At 40.5% G+C, this 22,602-nt stretch overlaps 1 protein-coding gene across 3 annotated transcripts in view; it reads left to right on the plus strand.

Annotated features, from left to right (window-relative positions):
• The window catches only part of GJC1 (gap junction protein gamma 1), a 30,673-nt gene that overhangs the window by 839 nt on the left and 7,232 nt on the right, over positions 1–22,602 (plus strand). The window contains exon 1 of one of the 3 annotated variants that reach the window (XM_037067482.1): positions 409–446. The exons of the other annotated variants lie outside the window; for them this stretch is intronic. The gene's annotated coding sequence lies outside the window, so the exon portion shown is untranslated. Of the gene's footprint in view, positions 1–408; positions 447–22,602 lie in introns of those variants that run through there. 3 annotated transcript variants of the gene reach the window in all.

Below are 22,602 nucleotides of genomic sequence, written 5' to 3' on the forward strand. Positions count from 1 at the left end.
CGACCGCGGGGCCGGCTGAAGAAAAGCGGGCAAGGGGCGGGCTCCGGGTGGGGACGGGAGAACTTGTGGGAGGCAGGAGAGGGGCCTCGAGGGACGGGGCGCCGGGAAAGGGGAGGGCTTGGGGGAGGGACGGGGGCGCCACCGAGTGGTTCCCACTGGGCACGGAGGGGCATCGCCACCGCGGCCCGCCGTCGCGTCCGGCGCGCCCTCCCGCTTTGTCCCGAGCGCGCGGTTCCCAAATTGGGAGGGAAACGGCTCGGGGGTGGACCCGGGCCGCGGCGGCGCCGGGAGGGGGGGCCAGGGGACCCCGGGCGCGCACTTCGGCGGCGCTTTGGCCGTGCTCCCAACTCCGCTGGGCGGTTAGGGGCGCAGGACCGCGCCAGGCGCTCGGCGGGCTGGTCTTTGTCTCCGACGCCCGGCCCCTGACATTTCTTCCGGCGGCCGGGGTACGTTGGACTCTCCTGAAGCATCTCGCCGCCAGCTCTCCTGCCTCCCGCCAGGGTTGCAGACGAGATTCGGTGCGGGGTCTGGAAGGGGAGGGGGCGGGGAAATGGGACAGTTGACTCTCGGTGAACACGTTTTCTTAACTTAAGATGATTTCCTCCCATTTCGTGAAAGTTTGGGTGACTGTTCTGGGTTTTGTTTTTCCCCTTCCGGCTCCAAATTCAAAATTTAGGAGAAGGCGCTAACGCTGTGATTGTGGGCAGTTGTGTGGTTGGCCGCAGCATTTGGAGCTTTGAATTGAAAACATTTACGTGAATGTGTGGTTTAGAAGTTGGTTTTTCTTCTTTTCTTTTTTTGCGATTGTGTCTAAGATGGGGATTTCTTTTTCTTTGAGAAATGGATGAGTTTGGTGTTACTGTTTGCAGGAATTTTTGTTCATTGAGAAGCGGCAGCGGTGCAGACTTCTTTGTGCTCACGCTTTATTTTGCCAGCATCAAGACGATGCTTTGTGTAGTCGGATAAATCAAGTTAGAATAAGTTCTGGCTAGGTGTTATGCTGTGTGCCTGGTTAGTCTAACATTGTGATACTTCGTGTTGTGTATATGTTCAAGTGAGTACATGGGAAAGCGCTGCAAAAATCAAACTACCATATGAATTTTGATTCCTTGATAAACGGAGAACAGCATATCTCTAGTACATTAATATCTGTAGGAGAGGGGATTAATAATGTAACTCTGGGGTCAAATCCTTTATCTCCCACCCCAGAGAGGGTTTAGAAATAAAAAAACCTTCATTATAGGGCTCTTGACTAAAAATGTTTTGAATTGTCTTCCTGTTTGCTGGGGTTTTCTGGTTGCATTTTTTGGAATTTAGCATAGAGTTGTAGTTGTTTTGGATTTCTTAAGTGCTATGTAATGGCAAAATTTGGAAAATGCGAAATAACTATTCCGGGTAAAAGGTGAAAAGCTCTGCTAAACAAATCTGTGTCTTAGCGTTCACCGAATCTTTGTGAACAGTGCTGTAGGCAAAGGACGTTTTGAAGAGCAGACAGGCAAGTTGTATGGAAGTTCTTTTATTTTCTGCCCTGATTTGTAGCTGTTTAAAATTATTTGCTATTTGTCTTAAACTGTTGTGCACTTTTCCAAAGCATTATAAACATCCTTTCTAAAAGTCAATACCTTTCCTTTCTTTTCAGGTTGTGTGACTTTAGAATTGCTTTTCTACTTGGGCTAGGTAGCCTCCACAGTTTTCTTTAAAAGGAGCAAGATACTTTTTTACTATTAAGTTCATGAAGGTAGAATTGAGTTTTAGCCTTGAATCCAAAGGGTTTAAAAAGTTACCATATCTTGAACATGACAACCCTACTTTATAAATGCTGTTACCCTGTAATAATTATTTTTCATTTATATTTGAATAAATTAGCCAAAGGAGGAGATACAGAGTCTGCATCTGCTTAGCCTCCCTTCCCCCACCCCTAGGTTCACCAATCAATTCAAACTGGGGTCCTAGAATACAAAATACGTCGTTAAAATGCAGTGTCCTTTTCTTCATAAGTACTCAGTTTGCTGCATGCCTGAGTGCAGAGTAACAAGTTCCAACTTTTTTTATTGGAAGTTCACGTTTCAAAATATGCGATGTGTTCCTTTCATCATCATCATCATCATTATTCATCTGAACACTTCAGTGCAACTGGAAGTGTGATCCTGATTTCTGAACTCATGCTTTTCTTGCAGCATAGAAGTGTGTGGCTTCCACCCAAAATATCTGATAAAGAGTTAGTCGAAGAAAGGATGGGATTACTTTTTGGTTTTGCTTTTGTAGACCATTCTTTTGAGAACATATATGAGAAGGTAGATTTTAGCTGATAACATTAACCTGAAAGTTAGAAAACACTTCTGAACTTAATATCAGCTAAGTGCCAACAGTTGTGTTTCAAACATACTGCCACAACTGATGAGTTCAATTAGCTTAGTTTGTGTGGAAGTAAGGACCTAGTCTGTTAAGTCTCAGCATTGCTATTTTCTACTCTAGAACAAATGAGCAGACATTCAGTACTGGCTGGCATACTGGAGTACATCCTTGAGTTTTGCAGATATTGCACTGGCTGACAGCCCTTGGGTTTATCATTCAGACCTGTGGAATGTGTTGCCCAGAGGTCCTCCCAACTGCCCCCCCACCCCGCCCCTCAGACCATGATGAGATCTCTGCACATAGCATTCTGTTTCTAAAGAAATGAAGTGTTCTGTGCAGTGAGTGGTGGTGTTTGAGGCTGTGTTGCTGCAGCGCCAGCACAGCTGGGACAGAAATGTGCTGGTGCCCATGGATTTTCATTCAGCACACCTTTCTTTCTTTTTCTTTTCCAGTCAAGTGCTTATTGTAGGCACTGAACTAGATGCTGAAGGTCTGGAGATTAATACTATTTGATTTTTGCTCTGAAAGTGCTTATAGTTTAACATGCTAAAAAGGTTTAGCAATCTGTAAATAATCTAACATCTTTAAGGAAAAAAAAACTGTGGGACTTGAGAGTGTTGATGTTTTTTCTCTATAAAATGGAATAAAGTTCACACATCCCTGTTCTTATCATGCAATCTCTAAACTGCATTCAAATCTCAGGTAGTTACAAAGATTTATTTTTATCTACATCTTTGTAAGATTTATCAGTTTTGACTGAATTTATTGTTACTTAACTGAGTTTGTTCTTTTGGGAACATTCACAGTAAAGCAGATCTGGACTCTTAGGGAATTCTCTTTTTTTAAAAAGTATTTTATTTATTTTTGGAGGGGAAGGGAAAGAGAGGAGGAGAGAAATATCAATGTGTGGTTGCCTCTTGTGAGTCCCCTGCTGGGAACTGGCTTGCAACCCAGGCATGTGCCCTGACTGGGAATTGAACCTCGATCGTGTGGTTCGCAGGCCCGAACTCAATCCACTGAGCTACACCAGCCAGGGCAGGAATTCTCTTTGATTCATTCTTGGACCTTCGTTTCCTAATTGTGCATCCAGAGTGGATGTTTATGTAGTTTCAAAAATGTCCTCCTTGAAATACTCTGTTCTTTTGGGTTCAAGTTTCCCTCCTTGCGTTCTGGGTGTTCTTCAGGCTTCTCCAGCCCACTCTTCTTCTGATAGATCTTTAATGGTTCTTCCTGAAGTTTTGGTTCTTAGTTTTCCTCTCCTTCCCACTGTAGTCTTATCTGTGCTGTGGCTTCAGTTATCACATGTATTTGGAGTGCTCCCCAGTTTTTCTCGGTAGTTCAGATCCTTTTTCTGATCCCAGCTGCCTGTCCAACATCTCCACCTTACATACTCAGTGTTTTGAATTGAGTTGCCCAGACTGAACTTTTGACCTTGGCTGCAGACCTAGACCTTTTTCATTGTACCTTATTTTAGGGTACTTTTTAGATTTTATTTATTTTAGAGAGAAGGGAAGGGGGAGAAACATCAATATGTGATTGATAAATCAGTTGATTGCCTCTCACATGCCCCCAAGTGGGGACCTAGCTGGCGACCCAGGCATGTACCCTGATTGGGAATCTCAGGCTGGCACTCAACCCACTGAGCCACACTGGTCAGGGCTCCACCTTTATTTTTAATTTTCCCCAGATGGCTACCTGTAGTATTTCAATATCATTTATTGAATATTCCATCTTTTTTCCATTGGTTTGCAGTGCCACCTTTATCGTACATGAAATTCCCGGATATATTTGGATCTTTGGGACTTTCTCTTCTGTTGCATTCCATTGACCTGTAAACCTTTTTGCCAGTACCACCTTTTTATAATTTGTGTAGCTTTTATGATACATATAGAGGAGCTGGTATCACCTCGTTATTCTTTCAGAAAATTTCCAACCATTCTTAGAGTATTCGTTTTTTCACATTCAGTTTAGAATCAGAAAGGGAGGGAGAAAGGGAGGGAGAAAGGAAGAAGGGGGGGCGAGGGAGGGGGAGGTAGGTGGGAAGAGGGAGCGGGGAGAGAGATAAGAGAGAAACATGGATCAGTCAGTTGCCTCTTGCACCCACCACAACTCGGGACAGAACCCTCCACCTCTTGGTGTATGGGACAGTGACGCTCCAATCAACTGAGCCACACCTGTCAACTGAGCCAATCAGCTAAGCCACACCTGTCAACAGCTCCAATCAACTGAGCCACACTGGTCTAAAATAAAATAAAATACCAGAAATGTGCACAAATCTAAGTGTACAATCTCCCTTTCTTCCTCCCTCCCTAACCGAGTCTTTGTCCCGTTCCAAAGAAATCCTGCTGGCATTTAGAGAAACCAAGATTTCATTACATTGTAGATTAATTTAGGGAGAACTACTATCCTGTGATGGCTTCTGTATCGAAGAACAAGCATTTACGTCTTTTGTGTTCTTTGGTACTGTTTTTAAGTGTTCTTCATTTAAATTCCATGCATTTCTTGTTGGGCTCCTTCCTGAGTGTTTCGTCTATTATTTTTCTTTTCTTCAGTTGTATTTCTATTGCTGCCAACTTCTGCAGTGGCCTCCTGTGTGGTCTTATAATAAAACCCTGAATACACACAGTATAGCAAAAATATCATTAGGTCTTTAGGTTGTATTCTCGGCTCTACAGCTAATTGGTTGAATGCAGATAATCATGGTGTTTGATATGCTCTTCAGTAAAATAGGGATGTTAGTCTCATACTGTGGTGTCAGACAGTGAGCCGCTGCAGCAGAATAGTTGAAAGATGACTTTAAAATCCATGCAAGTTTTATTTATGAGCTGTAATTTCTTACTAATGTGTGTGACCTTTTCAAATGTATATGTAGTTTATGATAAATAAACTATAGATTTATTTTAAAACTCTACCAGTTTATCGTAGAGTTTTATCTTTGTGTGTTTTCTCCAAAGACAGATATTAAACATATAACTGTTATTACATATGGCTCCAGCGAAGTCTTTTGCAATTTATATAAAGGTCCTTAAGCTCTGAAAGTTGGGGGCTACTAGCCTAGGCAATCTCTGTTTCTTTTATGACTAATGGTGTGTGGACCTTTGAAACTGTAAGTCTGTTTGTGGAAGATTTGGGTGGTAAAGGTGTTTGTTTTTTTCCCTTAATATAGGAATTTTTAAGCTTATAATGTCAGAAATGTTAGTTCTCAGATTCTCTTTTCAAAAGACCAGATTGACTAGCCTGTTTAGATTTATGTAGGAAATGGTTTGGTGGGAGCGGCAGTGTAGTGCCTCCTGAAAGGGAGCTGCTTGTTTGGGTGTCTAAATCAAATAGCTTGCTTTGACCCCCTGTTCCAACCCAGTGGTCCAGGTTCACGCCATCCCTTGTGAAAGCTTTGTGTTACAGGTGGGGCAGCTCAAGCCTGTGTCCTTCTCAGATTCACTTGGAGAGGAAAGCTTTCCTCTGAGTTTGGGAAAATGAGGAGTCGGGGGGAGTGTCTCAGTTCTTTTGTTGAATGTGTACCATACAAGTTAATTATAGTTACTGGTTCAATGAGAAATCTGAAGGAACCACATATTCTTATCCCAACAGAAGAGTTCTTGATATGAAGGGGAGAAAATGAAGTGATTAGGAAAGGAGTATGAGTTTTGTAACATTTTCTTCACATGTCCAGTAAACGTTTACTAGAACTCACTTGTAGTCGAGAATGGTTAAGATTTGGTAGCTGTTTTAATAACCAGTTTGTAAAATAAAGGTAACTCTTTCCAAAATCCTGAATATCGAACACTAACCAGCAGGTAGTGATGGGAACAATGATCTCTTTCAAGGAAATATTGAGTATATTAATTTTCCGTGTTGCTTTTGGACCATTTTATAGTGAGTCTCTAAAGAAATGAGAAGAGCAGCACTGTGACACTGAGCTGCTATATAAGACATCATGTCAAAAGCACTATCTTTTTGCTGTATCCTTACAAATTAAGAATTGCCCTCTAGACTCACCATCTGTATTTTAATCTGGAGTGAAATTTTATGTAAGTTGTCTCTTAGACTCCCTCATGCAGGGGTGGGGTGTAATAACTGTACCAAAGGTTCTGTGAGACAGTTAACACTTTTCTGTGATGTATCCATTACCTAATTAGGTCTTTATAAATGTATGCAAACATTATGAAATTTGTACCCTGACCTACTTTTACATACCTCTCGGGGCTTTTGCTGCACAGTGAAGCTTTGCCAACTTTGTTATTACAGAGTGACTGTATTGTAGACTGTACTGAAAAGCAAGTAACAGAGAAATTGTCCATAAGCCATTGTTAATACTGGTGTATTTCTAATCGGGCACAAAATTTTATTGTTTTTTTTGTTTGTTTGTTTGCTTGCTGGTTTTTGTCTTTTTACTACAATAAGCATTTTTCCATGTGACACACTATTCTTTTAAAATGGGTTAGAAGTTGGCAGATTTTATTCATCCAGTAAGGTCTTTAGCTTAGTGTTATTAAAATGTATTTTTCTTTTAGTTTTCAATATGAAAAATAAAGGTAGGAGTATAAGTTGATATACCCCCCTTTGGAAAAGGACTAATCTGCTAACGCTGACACAGCATACCCTGTTGCTAGCAATTCTGCTTTTAGGTATACAACAGAAATGCGTGCGTATGTTCACCAGAAGGCGTATGTGGAATGTTCATAGTAGTGTTATTCATAATTGCCCCAAACTGGAAACTGCTCAAATACCAATCAGTAGTGAATGGATAAATTGTGATACATTCCCAGAATGGCAGTACCATGAAGCAAATGAGCAGACCAGAACTCAGCGTAACAGAATTGGTGACTCAGTAGATGTTGAACAGAAGAAGTCAAACACAGAATGGCATATTCTTTATGATTCCAGTATTAGGAGAGTCTATTCTGTATGATTCCATTTATGTAAGGTTCAAATACAGGTTACATCAGTGGGTGTCACTGTAGTATGATATTGTTCCTCAAGGGGCATTTGGCAGTGTTAAGATACATGTTTGGTTGTCACAACTGGAAGAGGCCAGGGATGCTGCAGAACAACCTGCAGTATGTAGGACAGTCTCCCGCAACAAAGCGTTGTCAAAAAAGTCACTAGTACCAAAGTTGGCCCTGGGCTGAACCAATCTGTGCTGTTAGAGGTGTGGGTGGTGGTGTCTCTTGGGTATAAAGGGCATGATTGTGCCTCTGAATGCTAGTGGTATTTGTTCTTGATTTCAGTGCTGGTTACATGGGTGTGTTCAGCTTGTGAAAATTCATTGAATTGTACACTTAGATTTGTGCACATTTCTGGTATTTTATTTTATTTTAGACCAGTGTGGCTCAGTTGATTGGAGCTGTTGACAGGTGTGGCTTAGCTGATTGGCTCAGTTGACAGGTGTGGCTCAGTTGATTGGAGCGTCACTGTCCCATACACCAAGAGGTGGAGGGTTCTGTCCCGAGTTGTGGTGGGTGCAAGAGGCAACTGACTGATCCATGTTTCTCTCTTATCTCTCTCCCCGCTCCCTCTTCCCACCTACCTCCCCCTCCCTCACCCCTCCTTCTTCCTTTCTCCCTCTAAAATCCACAGGCATGTCCCCAGGTAAGGATTTTAAAAAGCCATTGAGCCCTGACCAGTGTAGCTCAGTGGATTGAGCACCAGCTTGCAAACCACAGGGTCAACTGTTTGATTCCCAGTTGAGGCACATGCCTGGGTTGCAGGCCAGGTCTCCAGTAGGGGGATTGCACAAGAGGCAACCACACATTGAGATTTCTCTTCCTCTCTTTCTCCCTCCTTTCCCCTCTGTCTAAAAATAAAATAAATAATAAAAATTTTTAACTAAGAAATGAAATATTTAAATTTTATTTTATTTATTGATATGAGAGAGAAACATGGTTGTTCTGCATATTTATGCACTTATTAGTTGCATGTTTTATGTGCCCTGCCCTAGGATCAAACCTGCAATCTTTGCATTTGATCAGGACAATGTTCTAACCAAATGAGCTGTGTGGCCAGGGCTCTGTTACACATTTTAGACTTTGATAAAAAATTTTTACCAAAACAGAAAGTCACATTTTACATAAAAGTCCAGGTTGGAGACTTCTTTTGAAAGATAAGACAGTATGGTAATTCCCACAGCTGTAGCCACTAAGCAGTGCCTGCTCCCCCACCCCCATCTTTTAGTTGGTGCTTATGTTCTCCAGGCCCCATGTTCCTGTGTCAGTTACTTGCATTACCTCACTGGTATCCAGACATTTTACAGATGTCTTAAGTAGCTTTATTGAGATTTAATTCATACCATACAGGTCACCTATTTACTTAAAGAATACAGTTCAGTGTTTTTAGTACATCCACAGCATTATGTAGCCATCACCACAATCTAATTTTAGAATATTTTTGTTACCCCACAAAGAGATTTAATACCTATTCAGAATCATTCCCTATCTCCCCACCGACATCTCTAGGCAACCACTAATCTGCCTTTTGTCTCTGCATAATTATGGACATTATTAATAATTATGAACGTCACCTGAATTTTGTGATCTCTGTTCTAAAACAAGATTTATAATTGTTGTACAACACTTAATTATACAGGTTATATAATAAATTATGTACAACTATTTTGGGGGTCATTTATTTGGGATAAATTACTAGATGTGGAATTACTGATCAAAGCATATAAACATTCTAAGGTCCTTGGTAACTATGACCACAGTGCCTTCCAGAAAGATTATAGCAGACCACCCTTTCTATCAGTGTGTGACAGTGTTCAATGCAAATTTTGTATTGTGAACCTCGTCATATTGGCATTATTATACATCTGTCTTATATTGTCTTAGTAAACTTGCTTTCCTACACTGGTAAGTGTTCAGATGGCTGGTTTGGCCTGGGCTTGGTTTTGGACACGTGTGCCAGCACTGTTCCTCTTCACATGAAGACAGTGCCACTGATGATGCCTTGTGAACGAACACAGGATCCCAGGTTCCCCACTTCTGCAGCTGCTTTTGGCGGTTCTCATATTCAAATAGAATGGCTTTTTGCCAGCACAAATTGGCACTTCAACCCACAATATACTGTGTTCCTGTTCCGTTTCCTTTTCGTTTAATAGAGCCAAGATTTCAAACTACTTTCTTTCCATTAGGTTTTATATTTGATTCACAATAAAATATATTTTGTGTTTTTCAAATATTGTCCATAGCCAAGAGCTCTTTGGAAAAACAAGTTGTTTTCCTATTTGTAATACATAAATTACTGTTTTGCTAGTTAGCTGCCATAATGCTTTGCTTAGAAATTGTCACTAGCTAGTTATTAAACATCTATTATCGCTCATGCAGAATTAACTTCCACTTAAAATGTTCCAGTTAAACAAAACTTCATTGTAAACCCCTTAATTGATTCCTTGTCTCTGCGCATAAAGCAGAGTCTTATTCAGGAGAGTGAGTCACTAGCACCATTCTTAGCAGATTGCTCAGCTCATGATCTGAGGGCTCAGGAAGTTAATGCTTCAGGGAGTCACGGGAAGTCACTATTGAGACTTTGTAGTCCAACTGCTGCTTTTCTGGGATGACTGGGAAATGAAGTGCCTTCTTGAAAGTTTGACGTCTACTATTATTTAATTTCACTGCTGTTACCTTGCCTATTTGCACATGATCTCTTGGTTGGTCAATGAATCGTACCCTGCCGGAAGTGATTTTCATCAAATGTTAATAGAAGAGACCTTAGAAATCATCTAATACAATTCAGGGGCGGCCAGCCTTTTGGCATCTCTGGGCCACACTGGATGAAGAAGAGTTGTCTTGGGCCACACATTAAATACACAAAAACTTAATGGAAACAAAAATATGTCATAATTTCTAAGTAAATTTATGGTTTTGTGTCAGGCCACATTCATGGCCATCCTGGGCTGTGGGTTGGACACCCCTGCAAGTTATTTCATAAATGAGAAATGGACATAATTTAGTCCTGAAGCACCTGTTGGGAATCTTTTGGCTCCTACTTCAGTGCTTGCTCTGATTATTTCACAAAATTCAAGGCGAGGGGTCACTTGTTTAGAATATTAATTTTAGTTCATTCTGGATTTTTAAAAAATAAATCAAGATTTTAAAATACAGTTTAAAAATATGGTCTATCTGTTGTAGGTTTTACGTTTGTTGTTGTTTTTTAATTAGAAGGAAATTTAAACTTGGATCTGACCCATTTGGATTTGATTTTTGCATTTGCAGAACACTTAAAATAGCACTACTTATTTTGAAATTTTAAATTTCCTGATTATTGTAGTTTAGTGAGCTTTAAAATGTGACAGGGGACAAGTTACGGGTTTTTTAGTTGTTGATCTGAAACTGTTGGGGCGGTGTTTTGTTGTTGTTTTGATTTTGTTTTTTACATCATGAGTCTGTTAGACTTTTCCAAACGTGTGTGAAAGCAGTATTTCTGGATTGGAAAAAACGAATCAGATAAACTGGAAAGTAAAGTATTTCCCTGTAGAGTCACTACAGCATAAAATGTGTTTAGCGGATGATGTCAGTTACCTTTCTCTAGTCTTCCATTGCATAGCACATATAATTAATTGTACATTGAATACCTCTGGAGTATGACTGTTGTTTTTAGGAAGTAAAATTTCTTATAAACTACTAGGTTGCAGCCTTCTTAGTAGGAGGTTAATACTAATTGCATGAATGAATTTTAGCCTAAAACTTTTTTTACTTTTTTATTATGGTAAAATATACATAACAGCATTTACCTTTTTTTTTTTAATAACTTTATTTTATTTTTTATTTTTTTTAAGGTTTTTTTTTTAATGATTTTTTAAATTTATTTATCTTTAGAGAGGAAGGGAAAGAGAGAAATGTCAATGTATGGTTGCTTCTCGTGCATCCCCTGCTGGGAATTGGCCCCTGCAGGGAACTGCCTGCAACCCAGGCATGTACCCTGACTGGGAATCGAACCGCGATCGTGTGGTTCGCAGGCCCGCGCTCAATCCACTGAGCTACACCAGCCAGGGCAGGATTTACCATTTTTAAGTATTTAGTGCACCGGCACTAAGTACATTACATTGTTGTGCAGCCATCACCACCGTTTGTCTCCAGAGCTTCTTTATCTTCCCAGCGGAAACTGTACCCATTCAACACTAACTTCCCTTCCTTCAAGCTTCGTGTAAGTGGAATCATGTATTATTACCTGCTTTCAGCTAGCATAATGTCTTCACTTCAAGATTTACCCATATTGAAGCGTGTGTCAGAATTCTCTTCCTTATAAGGCTGAATCCACTGTATGAAGTCTGTCCAGAAGGTATCCAGCCATGTAATATGAAAAACAGACACTTATTGAAGAAACAAGAAACATTGTACATAGAACAATGACACCTCAGTTCACTTTATATTAGATGCCTTGGGATGTCATACAGTTCTCCAATCACTATCAGCTGCTCTGTTGCATTTCCCTGAATCTCACTGAAGGTCTGAAACCTCTTCCCTTTCCAAGGTGATTTTAGTTTTGGAAAAAAGCCAGAAGTCGTAGGGCACCAAATCTGGGCTGTAGAGGGGCTGAGTAACCTGGGTTATTTGATGTTTCACCAAAAAAACTCTGCATGAGACATGATGCATGAGTGGACATGTCGCAATGAACCTGCCAGTCACCAGTTGCCCATAGCTGCAGCCTTCTGAGTCATCCAGATAGTTTCTTCGGAGGAATGTTCAAGCTTAACACAAAATTTGATGCATTTTCATTGCCATACTTGGTCATTTTGAATGTGACAGCCACTCAGCACACATGCTGACTCAACGATGTCTACCACCCCCCACCTGCTAGTACAGTGAAGTCATCATTATTCATACATGTGCATTCCAGTCCACTCTCCTTGGCTGCCAGGTTACACCAGTGTCACACAAACTTATGTTAACGATGGCTGGACTGTTTCTGCACAGACCTCGTGTGTGTGCAGATAAATATGGGACCTCGTATACCATATTTATCTGTTCATCTGGCACTGGACAAAAGATTGAAAAGTTGCTTCAGTCTTTTAGCTGTTGTGAGTAGTGTGGCTGTGAGCGTGAGTGTGTGAATATGTTGGTGCTTTTGTTTCTTCCAGGTGTATATGCAGAAGTAGAACTGCTGGACTATATGCTGATTCTATATGTAATATTTTGAGGAAATTGTAACCATACCATTTTCTACAGTGGTTGCACCATTTTACATTCCCGCCAGCAATGCATGGCAATGGTTCCAGTTTTTTGATATTTTGGTCAGCATTTATTTTTTCTTCTGTTCTTTTTAAAATATTAATGTGGGTTTTGTTTGGGCATTTTCCTAATGATTAGTAATAGTCTAATGGTATATTATGGTAAAATATATATAACAGAATTTACCATTCTGTTTAAATAGTAAGAGTTTAAGTTCAGATTATCCCAAGCTGTGTTTCTTTTTTTATTTATTTATTTTTAGAGGGGAAGGAGAGAGGGAGAGAAACATCAATGTATGGTTGCCTTTTGTGCATCCCCTGCTGGTAGTTAGCCTGCAAGGAACTGGTTTGCAACCCAGGCATGTGCCCTGACTGGGAATCGAACCGCGATCGTCTGGTTCGCAGGCCCGCGCTCAATCCACTGAGCTACGCCAGCCAGGGCCCAAGCTGTGTTTCTTAAAAAATATATTGAAGCCATTGATGCGGGAGTGAGGAAATCAGCATATTCTTACTCTGATGGTGGAGATATAAATAGTTCATAGCTTTTTGGAGGGGTTATTTGGTAGTACATATCAACAGGTTTAGAATTTTTAGAGAGATGATGGGTAAATAGTTGGCTTTTTCTTAACACATACAAATTTTTTTTCACAATTCATATAACTTGACCCAGTAATCCTTTAGGAATTTTTCCTAAATCTATATTTAGGGATGTGTACAAAGTTATAAGTATTCTAGCAAATCATTGTAAACAACTGTGGCATCTAATGACATGTGGGTTAAATTCTGGTTCAGTGGTCCGCGGGGGGGGGGGGGAGCTAGGTAAGTAGGACCTGGGAATTGGCATTCAGCATGCACTCTGGGTAATTCTGTGGTCTGTGGACCACATCTAGGAAGGTCTACTCACCATCACTTTACATGCTTTATTTTTTTTTATTTTTAAAAATATTTTCTTTTTTTATTTTTAGAGAGAGGGGAAGGGAAGGAGAAAGAGAGGGAGAGAAACATCAGTGTGTGGTTGCCTCTCACATGGCCCCCACTGGGGACCTGGCCCACAACCCACACGATTGTGTGGTTCGATTGTGTGGTTCGCAGGCCCGCACTCAATCCACTGAGCTACACCAACCAGGGCAGCTTGTGCTTTTTTAATTCATAGGAATTCGTCTCTTTTCCTTCTCTGAGTATTTTCACGTTTTGTACTTTTATCCCATTCATTGTACTTTGTTCTGAAGTATGAAGTATTAGTGAACATACATGTTTTATATTTTTTACTCCCACAAATTCATTCAGATCTGCTGTTTAATGTAGCACATATCCCCTGAGTGCTTTTTTTGTGTGTCCTGGGCAGCATACGAAATGCTAGGGACTCAGAGAATCCTGAAAAACAGGGACTTTCAGCCCTGGCTGGTGTGGCTCAGTGGATTGAGCACGGGCCTGCGAACCAGACGAACCAGACGATTGCCGTTTGATTCCCAGTCAGGGCACATGCCTGGGTTGCAGGCCAATTCCCAGCAGGGGACGCATGGGAGGCAACCATATATTGATGTTTCTTTCCCTCTATCTTTCCTTTCCCCTCTAAAAGATCAATAAAATCTTTAAAAAAAAAAAAAAAACCAAAACCATGGACTTTCCTCTCAAGGAACTCATATCCCAGAAGGAGAAACCAGTGCCACTAATCTTGATTCTGTCAAGGAAGGCCTGGTATTGGTGGAATGAAAAATTACTATGGACTTTCTGGGGAGGAGATTAATTGAGAAGGTCAGGGACACTTGAGCTGACCTTTGGGCTAGATTTTAAAGGACAAAAGCTTTTCCAGGTAGGAAGTAGTGGAAACATGATTTAAAGTAGGAAAAAAATCAATGAGCAGAGATTCAAATTTATTAAATCACTCAGTGAATAGTTCTTCTAAGTGCCAGGGATTCAAGAACAAAGTCCTTGCTTAAATTTTATTGGGTGACAGATAATGAACACATTAACAAGTAAAAAATGTGTTTGGTAATGTTAAGTGTTCTTAAAGCAAAAGGCAGGGTAAGGGAACAGAGTGATGGAGGGACATTACTGTGGGTGGGTAGCAGGGAAGTCTCACTACAGGAGGTGACATCTGAAGAGATGCATAAATGAAGTGAGGAAGCAAATCATGAGGATGTGCAGGGGAGCTGGGGTGAATGGAGGGAGACAGTTGCATGTGTGAAAATGTATAGTGTAAATTGATGTAAATACATAACTTAAAATTTTGAAGTAAAACAAATGGCGAACATTTTTAATAAAATATTTTTATAAATAAAATTTAAATTACATTAGCTTTAATAAGCTCACAAAAGGATTTTTTGAAAAATTCTCACCGAGGCCCTGACTGGTGTGGCTCAGTGGATTGAGCACTGGACTGTGAAGCAAAGGGTCACCAGTTCGATTCCCAGTCAGGGCACATGCCTGGGTTGTGGACCAGCTCCTCAGTAGGGAGTGTGTGAGAGGCAACCACACATTGGCGTTTCTCTCCCTTTCTGTCACCCTCCCTTCCCCTCTCTAGAAAAATAAGTAAATAAAATCTTTAAAAAGAAAATTCTCACCAAGGACATGCTTATTGATTTTAGAGAGGGGGGAGGTGGAAGAGAGTGAGGGAGAAAAACATTAATCAGTTGCTTCTTGTGTGCACCCCACAGGGGACGGAATCCGCAACCTAGGGGTGTGCCCTAACCAGGAATTGAACCCATGATCTTTTACTTTATGGAACAATGCTCCAACCAGCTGAGCCACGGCTGCCGGGCACAAAAGGATTTTTTTTAAAGATTTTGTTTGTTTATTTTTAGAGAATAGGAAAGGAAGGGAGAGAAACATTGATGAGAGAAAGAAACATCACTTGGTTGCCTTTCAAATACCTCAAATCAGGGACCCGGCCCCACAACCCAGGAATTGAACCTTCGACCTTTTTGTCTGTGGGATAGTACCCAGCCAACAGAGTTATACCAGTCAGGGCACAAAAAGTGTTTTTATAAATTTCAAGCAGACTTTATGGGGCATGGAATGTCTTTAGGGGTATTTTCTTTGAAAATAATATATTGCCCTGGCTGGTGTGGCTCAGTGGATTGAGCACTGGACTGTGAGCCAAAGGGTCACAGGTTCAATTCCCAGTCAGGGCACATGCCTGGGTTGCAAGCCAGTTTTCCAGAATGAGGCATGCAAAAGGCAACCACACATTGATATTTCTCTCCCTCTTTCTCCTTCTCTTCCCCTTTGTAAAAATAAATAAATAAATCCTTTTTTAAAAAGATAATATATTCATTTGGTTTTTTAAAAAATGACCATAGTGGGGGCAGGGCTGGGAATACAAGAAAGAAAACTGTACTTGAACAAAAGTTAAATAAAAAAAAATAAAAAAATAAAAAAAATGACCATAGTGTAAAAAGATACATAATCAAGTTTTGGTCCTACCCCATCCTCCTTAGTCACTTCCATTACTTGCATTGATTTTTTTAATGTATCCTTGTTCTTGAAGTATGAGCAAAACTACAGATTTTTTTCCTCCTTATATAAAAGGCATATACTATATACACTTACATACCTTCCTATTTTTACCAGTTAAGTGTTTTGAGTATCTTAGAATGCTCCTCTTTTTTTTTTATCGCCACATGAAATTCTGTTTAAGTAGATGATAGTGCATCTAACCATTCCTTCGATGGGGATGCTCCTGTTGTTCATAGAAGAAGTGCTATTGTGTGATTATTCCCAAAAGCAAGACTGCTAGGTCAAGGGATAGATGCATTTGTAGTTTTGTGAGCTGTTGCCAAATTGCCATCAGAGCTCATGCTACTCCATTAGCATGGTATGAGAGTATTGGTTTCGCCACAGCCTCCCCAGCTCACAGATTTTTGCCAGTGTGATTGGAGAGCCTTGTATCTCATAATAGTTTGTTTTATTATTGAGATATAATTCACATGCCTTAGAATTTATCCTTTTTAAAAATATCTTATTTATTTATCTTTAGAGGGGAAGGGAAGGAGAGAGAGAAATATCAATGTATGGTTGCCTCTTGTGTGTCTCCTGCTGGGAACTGGCCTGCAACCCAGGCATGTGCCCTGACTGGGAATTGAAGCATGATCTTTTGGTTCGTAGGCCCACATTCAATCCACTGAGCTACACGAGCCAGGCAACATTTATCCTTTTATTTTAAAGTGTATAATTCAGTGCTATGTAGTATATTTCACAAGGTTGTGCGACTATCACCATTGTCTAATTCTAGAACTTTTTTTTTGTCTAAAGATTTTACTTATTTATTTTTAGAAAACTGAGAGTAGGGAGGGGAGAAACATTGATGTGTGAGAGATACATCAGTTGGTTGCCTCTTGCACAGTCCCAATCAGGGACCTGGTCCACAACCCAGGCACACGCCCCATCTGGGAATCGAACCAGCAACCTTTCAGTTTGCAGGCTGGCACTCAATCCACTGAGCCACACCAGCCACGGCTAGTTTTTTGTTTTTGTTTACTCTCTGAATTTGGGAGATCAGTTCTTTGCCTATGAAACAATTGTCAAAAACTTTCCCTCCAATTCGTTATTTTTCAGTATTTCTTCTGATGTATTTTTTTTTGTTTTTAACCACAGAGACGCTGTTTTTTTGTACTCAGATTTCTTTTTTCCTCCCATTTCCAGAGTTATATCAGATGTCAGCTATGTTTTGTTCTGATGATTTTATGGTTTTAGTTTCTATGTTTAAATAGTTTATTTATATGGGGATTATCCAGATATCTAGTGTGAGATATAAATTCTCCTTTCATCTTTTTCTTATCCTCACCCAAGAACATGTTTATTGATTTTTGGAGAGAGGGAAAGAAACATTGGTTGGTTACCTCAAATATGGGTTCCCCAAACAGGGACCAAACCCACAACCTAGGCATGTGCCCTGACCAGGAATTGAACCTGTGACCTTTGTTTTATGGGATGATGCTTTAACCAACTGAGCCACACTGGCCAGGGCTCCCCTTTTATCTTTTTTTCCAGCCAGTTATCCTGTTTCTCAAAAACAATTAAAAAGTCTATTCTTGCCCCACTGCTTTGAGGATTCACCTCCTGCTAGTGGCTTGCTTGCTTTCTCTCTCCACTAGAGGCAAAGGAGTAACAGATCCTTTAGGGAGAGAATTCTGTTGGCAGGAGATAAGCTGAAGAAGGGAGAAAGGAGAATCAGTATTGGTTTATAGCCTTTAAAGGTGTTTTTTTTTAACTTTTTGTTTTTGTGCTAGGGTTCTTAAATGCTTACGTTTTATTTTCAGAAAATTAGGATAATTCTGTTTTGTATCCTACATTAGTTAATAGGTCATGAAAATTTTTTCTAAAATTTTGAATTTATTTATTGAACAAATACTTGTTGAGAACCTATCATCATTTGCCAGGCTGTGGTTTTAGATACTGGGAATACAAAAACAAAACTGTGTCTTCAAATGTCTTACGTTCTATAAAGAAAATTATAAAATAAAAATTATATATTGTCAGGGTTAATTGTGCTATAAAGGAATGTTAAGCTGAGTGAGGGCCTAGATAATGACATATGTTAATTTGTGAGCCAGGCAAAAATCTCAGTAAGAAAGTGACTTTTGAGCAAAGACTTGAATGGAGGAGAGAGTCCTGCCAGTACATGGAGGGGGAAAAAAGTATTCAAAGCAGTGAAAATATCATGTGCAGATGTCTTGAGGCAAAAAGCATAGCATATGTGGTATGATCGGAAGAGGAGAGAGGATGCAAGGAGATGAGACCAGAAAGCCACTGGCAGCTATGTGATAAAGGGCATTGTAGATAGACTGTGGGGAGAAAGATTGTAGGTTTTGTTCCCAGAAAGTTTTGAGCAGAAGAGGGACATGATCTGACTTAACTTTCTAAAAGCTTTTATACTGGTTGCTTGTTGGAGGATAACAGATTTAAGAAGGATGAGACACAACCTAGGGGATGGTTTGATGACTGCTTTTCCATTAGTCTTGGTTAGAGGGAAAGGTGGCTTGGATCAGAATGGTAGCAGTGGAGGTGCTAAGAAGTGTTTGGACTGTGAGTATATTTGGAACATGGAGTGAACAGGAGTTGCTGAGAGTTTGGCTAGGGAGTGAGTCTGACTTGAAGGGCTGCTCTGAGAAACTGCATCAAGCGGCGGACCCACTCGCTGAGATTGGGCCTCCTGAAGGTCCAGTAGAGTTGCTTTGGGGTGTGCTCAATTTCAGATGCCTAACAAACATGGAAGAAAGGAGTAGCAGTTGAACTTTAGGTCTGCAGTTCAGGGGAAATGTTGGAGTAAATGGGGTATCTTTTACAGCTGGGATTCTGGTGGAGGAACCAGCAAGGAACACTGAAAAGGATAAGCTGGTAAGATAGGCTAAAAGTCAATGCGTGTGTTTCTAAGTTCAGAAAGGATGAATGAGACTGAAATAGAAACTGACCAATAATAGAAAGTATAGAATCAAGGAGGCTGAGTGAAAAAAAGAAGTGTTTCAAGGAGGAAGGAGTAATTAGTTGTATTAAATATGGTTTACAAGTTTGACTAGGCGAATAGACCGTTGACTTTGGTGGTGTAGAAGTTACCAGTGGCGGGGTAGTTTCGGTGTGAAGGCATGTTGGTATGGTATATGTACTCTTCCATCAGGAGGATGTATCATAGTTGACTCTCCACTCGTCAATGAATTAGTCACTTGGGTAGTTTTCAGTTCTTCAGACATGACAGATACCCAAATTCAGATGCACACGACGTGTGTGAGCATCGTGAAGCAGTAGTGCATACAGGTTGATGGCTTGTGGGTATTTGAGTTAGGGAATGTAGCAGATGAAAAACAGAAGACATTGGAGTTTAACCTGTTGGACTAACATGTGCCAGTAGCTCTGGCTTGGACCAAATTACTTAATTTTTCTGAGCCTGTTTCTCATTTATTTAAAAAACATTTTATTTATTTATTTTTAGAGGGGAAGGGAAGGAGAGAGGGAGAGAAACATCAATCTGTGGTTGCCTCTCACATGGGGACCTGGCCGGCAAACCAGGCAGTGTGCCCTGACTGGCAATGACCCTTTGGGTCACAGCCTGCGCTCAATCCACTGAGCTACACCAGCCAAGGCTGTTTCTCATTTAAAAGATAAGCTTTTGTGAGGATTAAAGTAAATTTAGCATCCAGTATAGTGCTCATTTTTATTGTCTGTTTATAGGGAAAGTAAGGATTGCTTTATTTTATCTATCTAGATATCGGCTATCTATCTATCTAGATATCTTTAGAGAGGAAGGGAAGGAGAGAAGGAGAGAAATATCAATGTGTGGTTGCCTCTCGTGAGTCCCCTGCTGGGAACTGGCCTGCAACCCCGGCAGGCATGTGCCCTAACTGGGAATCAAACCGCGATCATGTGGTTCGTGGGCCTGTGTTCAATCCACTGAGCTACACCAGCCAGGGCGGATTGCTTTCTTTAAAAAGCCAGTGCTGTTCATTGATAATGTTCATTAATAGGAGGCAGGTTTTGGGGGTGGGACGTAAGGAGAGAAGAGAAGAAAGTGAGTTCTTGGGAACATGTTCCGTAAGGAGATCCATATGGAGATTTTTTTCAGTGATAAGAAAGCCTAAGGGAAGATAGCTGAATTTTATGATTTTTAAGTTCAATTTTGTTGTAATCAAAGCACATATTTTGTATGATTTGAATAATTTTAGTATAAAGACTTGGCCCAGAATACGGTCTAGCTCATGTACTCTGTACCCTTGAAAAAACTGTGAGTTCTGCTCTTGGGTGGAATACACTTTAAAGGTCAGTTTACTTAAAGAAGTTGGTAAGATGGTATTTTATATGCTTACTGTTTTTTCTCTATTTGTTCTATGCATTACTGAGTGAGGGGTATTGAAATCTCCAATGGTTAATTGTGGGTTTGTCCTCTCAGTTCAATCAGTTCTTGCTTAGTCTCTTTTGAAGCTCTATTAATAATGTATATAAACATTTAGGAATTTTGTGTTTTATTGAAGAGTTATCGTAATAAAAGGACCTTCTTTATTTCAGGTAATAGTCCTTGATCTAAAATCAGTTCAGTCTGATAATAATATATGATTATTCCAGCTTTCTTTTCATAATTGTTAGCATGTTGCATCTTTCTCATTTTTTATTTTAATCTCTTTCTGGCTCTATATTTACAGTCAAATGGATTTCTGAAAGACAGCATATAATAGTTGGATCTTGTTTATTCAATGAAATCTGACAGTATCTGACAGTATTAAGTGGAGTATACAGACCATTCACCTGTAGCCTGATGGTTGGTGTGGTTGGGTTTAAGTCCACCATCTTCCTGTTTGCTTTCTCTTTGCCTCATCTGTTTTTATGATTCCATGTCACCCTCTTCCTTAGTGTAGTGGCTGTGCCATTGTTGTATTTTAGTGGTTGATTTGGGGCTTACTGTGTCCATCTCACTGGTCTGTGTGGGAGTACACACCGCTCCTTTTGTGGTGGGACGGCCTTACCGCAGTGTTTCCATCTCCTCACCCTCAGCCTCTGTGGTGCTGTTTCATGCCTTTACCTCCACCTCAGAGTGTACATTAAAAATGTGCTCTAGCCCTGGCTGGTGTAGCTCAGTGGATTGAGCACAGGCCTGCGAACCACACAATCGCGGTTCCATTCCCAGTCAGGGCACACACATGCCTGGGTTGCAGGCCCGTTCCCAGCAGGGGACGCACGAGGGGCAACCATACATTGATATTTCTCTCCCTCTCTCCTTCTCTCCTTACCTTCCCCTCTAAAGATAAATAAATAAATAAATAAATTTTTAAATGTGCTCTAAACCCCATAAATTGTTGTCTTGTTTTCTTTAAACGGCCAGTTATCTTTCAAAAATATTTTTAAATAAGAATATATTAGATGTCTTTTATAGTTACGTGTTTTTAATTCATTCATATAGATTGACGTTTCCATCTGATGTCACTTTTCTTTTGCCTGAAATACTTCCTTCAGTGTTTCTTGTAGTGCTGGCTTGCTGAGGACGACTTCTTTTAGCCCAGCTTCTGTCTCTTTCAGGGCCACAGCGGCCACAGCACTGGCAGTGGGGGGATGATGGAGTCCGCCTGGAGAGCAGGTGGGGCTCTGGGCCCCTCGTGTGCGCGCCGTGTGCGCGCCATCTGCACCGCCCTGCTAACACGCACTGACATCTCAGCCTTGGCATCCCCTGAACTGCGTTCACCAAGTTCTCTAGTCCCTGTTCTCAGTGCTAAATGAGTTGTTATTTTTCAGTAAGTCATTTTTGTTTCAAGATACCATTTTCCTATTTTTATTCTTCCCTCCTGACTACCAGGAAACCTTGGAGTTCTACAATATTTGGCTTTGGGGTTTTTTTTCCAAGTCTAATTTTACACGATAAGATCTTAAACTCTGAAATTTCTCCCTTTGATCTTTGCAAGCTTATTTTATTATGCAGTTTCATCCAAGAAAAGGCATAAAGTCCCTTCTTCTGTTCCATCTGTAATGTAATTTCTTAGTAGTGGTTAAGAGCCCAGATTCTGGAGCCTGACAGGCTGAGTTCGGCTTCTGGCTTAATTACTTAATAATGGGATAACCTTAGGCAAATTTTATGAGCTTTCTGGACCTCATTTCTTTAATTTAAAAATGGATCTAATTATATAATCTACCTCCTGAGATAATCCAAATTTTGTACACTTAATCTTCAATGTCCAGTGAGTTCTATTTTATGGAAAAAATGCAGTGACTTTGACTTGGTCCTGTTAGGGTGTAACTGATAGAACACTCTTTAGATATAAAGAATCTGGGAGGGGATTACATAATTTATTACCATGTCAATGCCAACTAATTCTGCCCCTCATCGCTTTTATTGAATTTCATACTGGCTAACAAAATTACAGAGATTTCAGTCCTGGCTGGCGTGGCTCAGAGGATTGAGTGCCAGCCTTCAAACCAAAGGGTCGTCACTGGTTTGATTCTGAGTCGGGGCACATGCCTGAGTTGCAGGCCAGGTCCCTGGTTTGGGACATGTGAGAGGCAACCTGTTGATGTCTCTTTCACACACCAGTGTTTCTCTCCCTCCCTCTCTCTCTCCCTTCCCATCTCCCTAAAAATAAATAAAATCTTTTAAAAATTAATAC

Source organism: Sturnira hondurensis, unplaced genomic scaffold, assembly GCF_014824575.4.
Source record: "Sturnira hondurensis isolate 20B ecotype Veracruz unplaced genomic scaffold, ASM1482457v3 Scaffold0001221, whole genome shotgun sequence".
NCBI lineage: Eukaryota > Metazoa > Chordata > Mammalia > Chiroptera > Phyllostomidae > Sturnira > Sturnira hondurensis.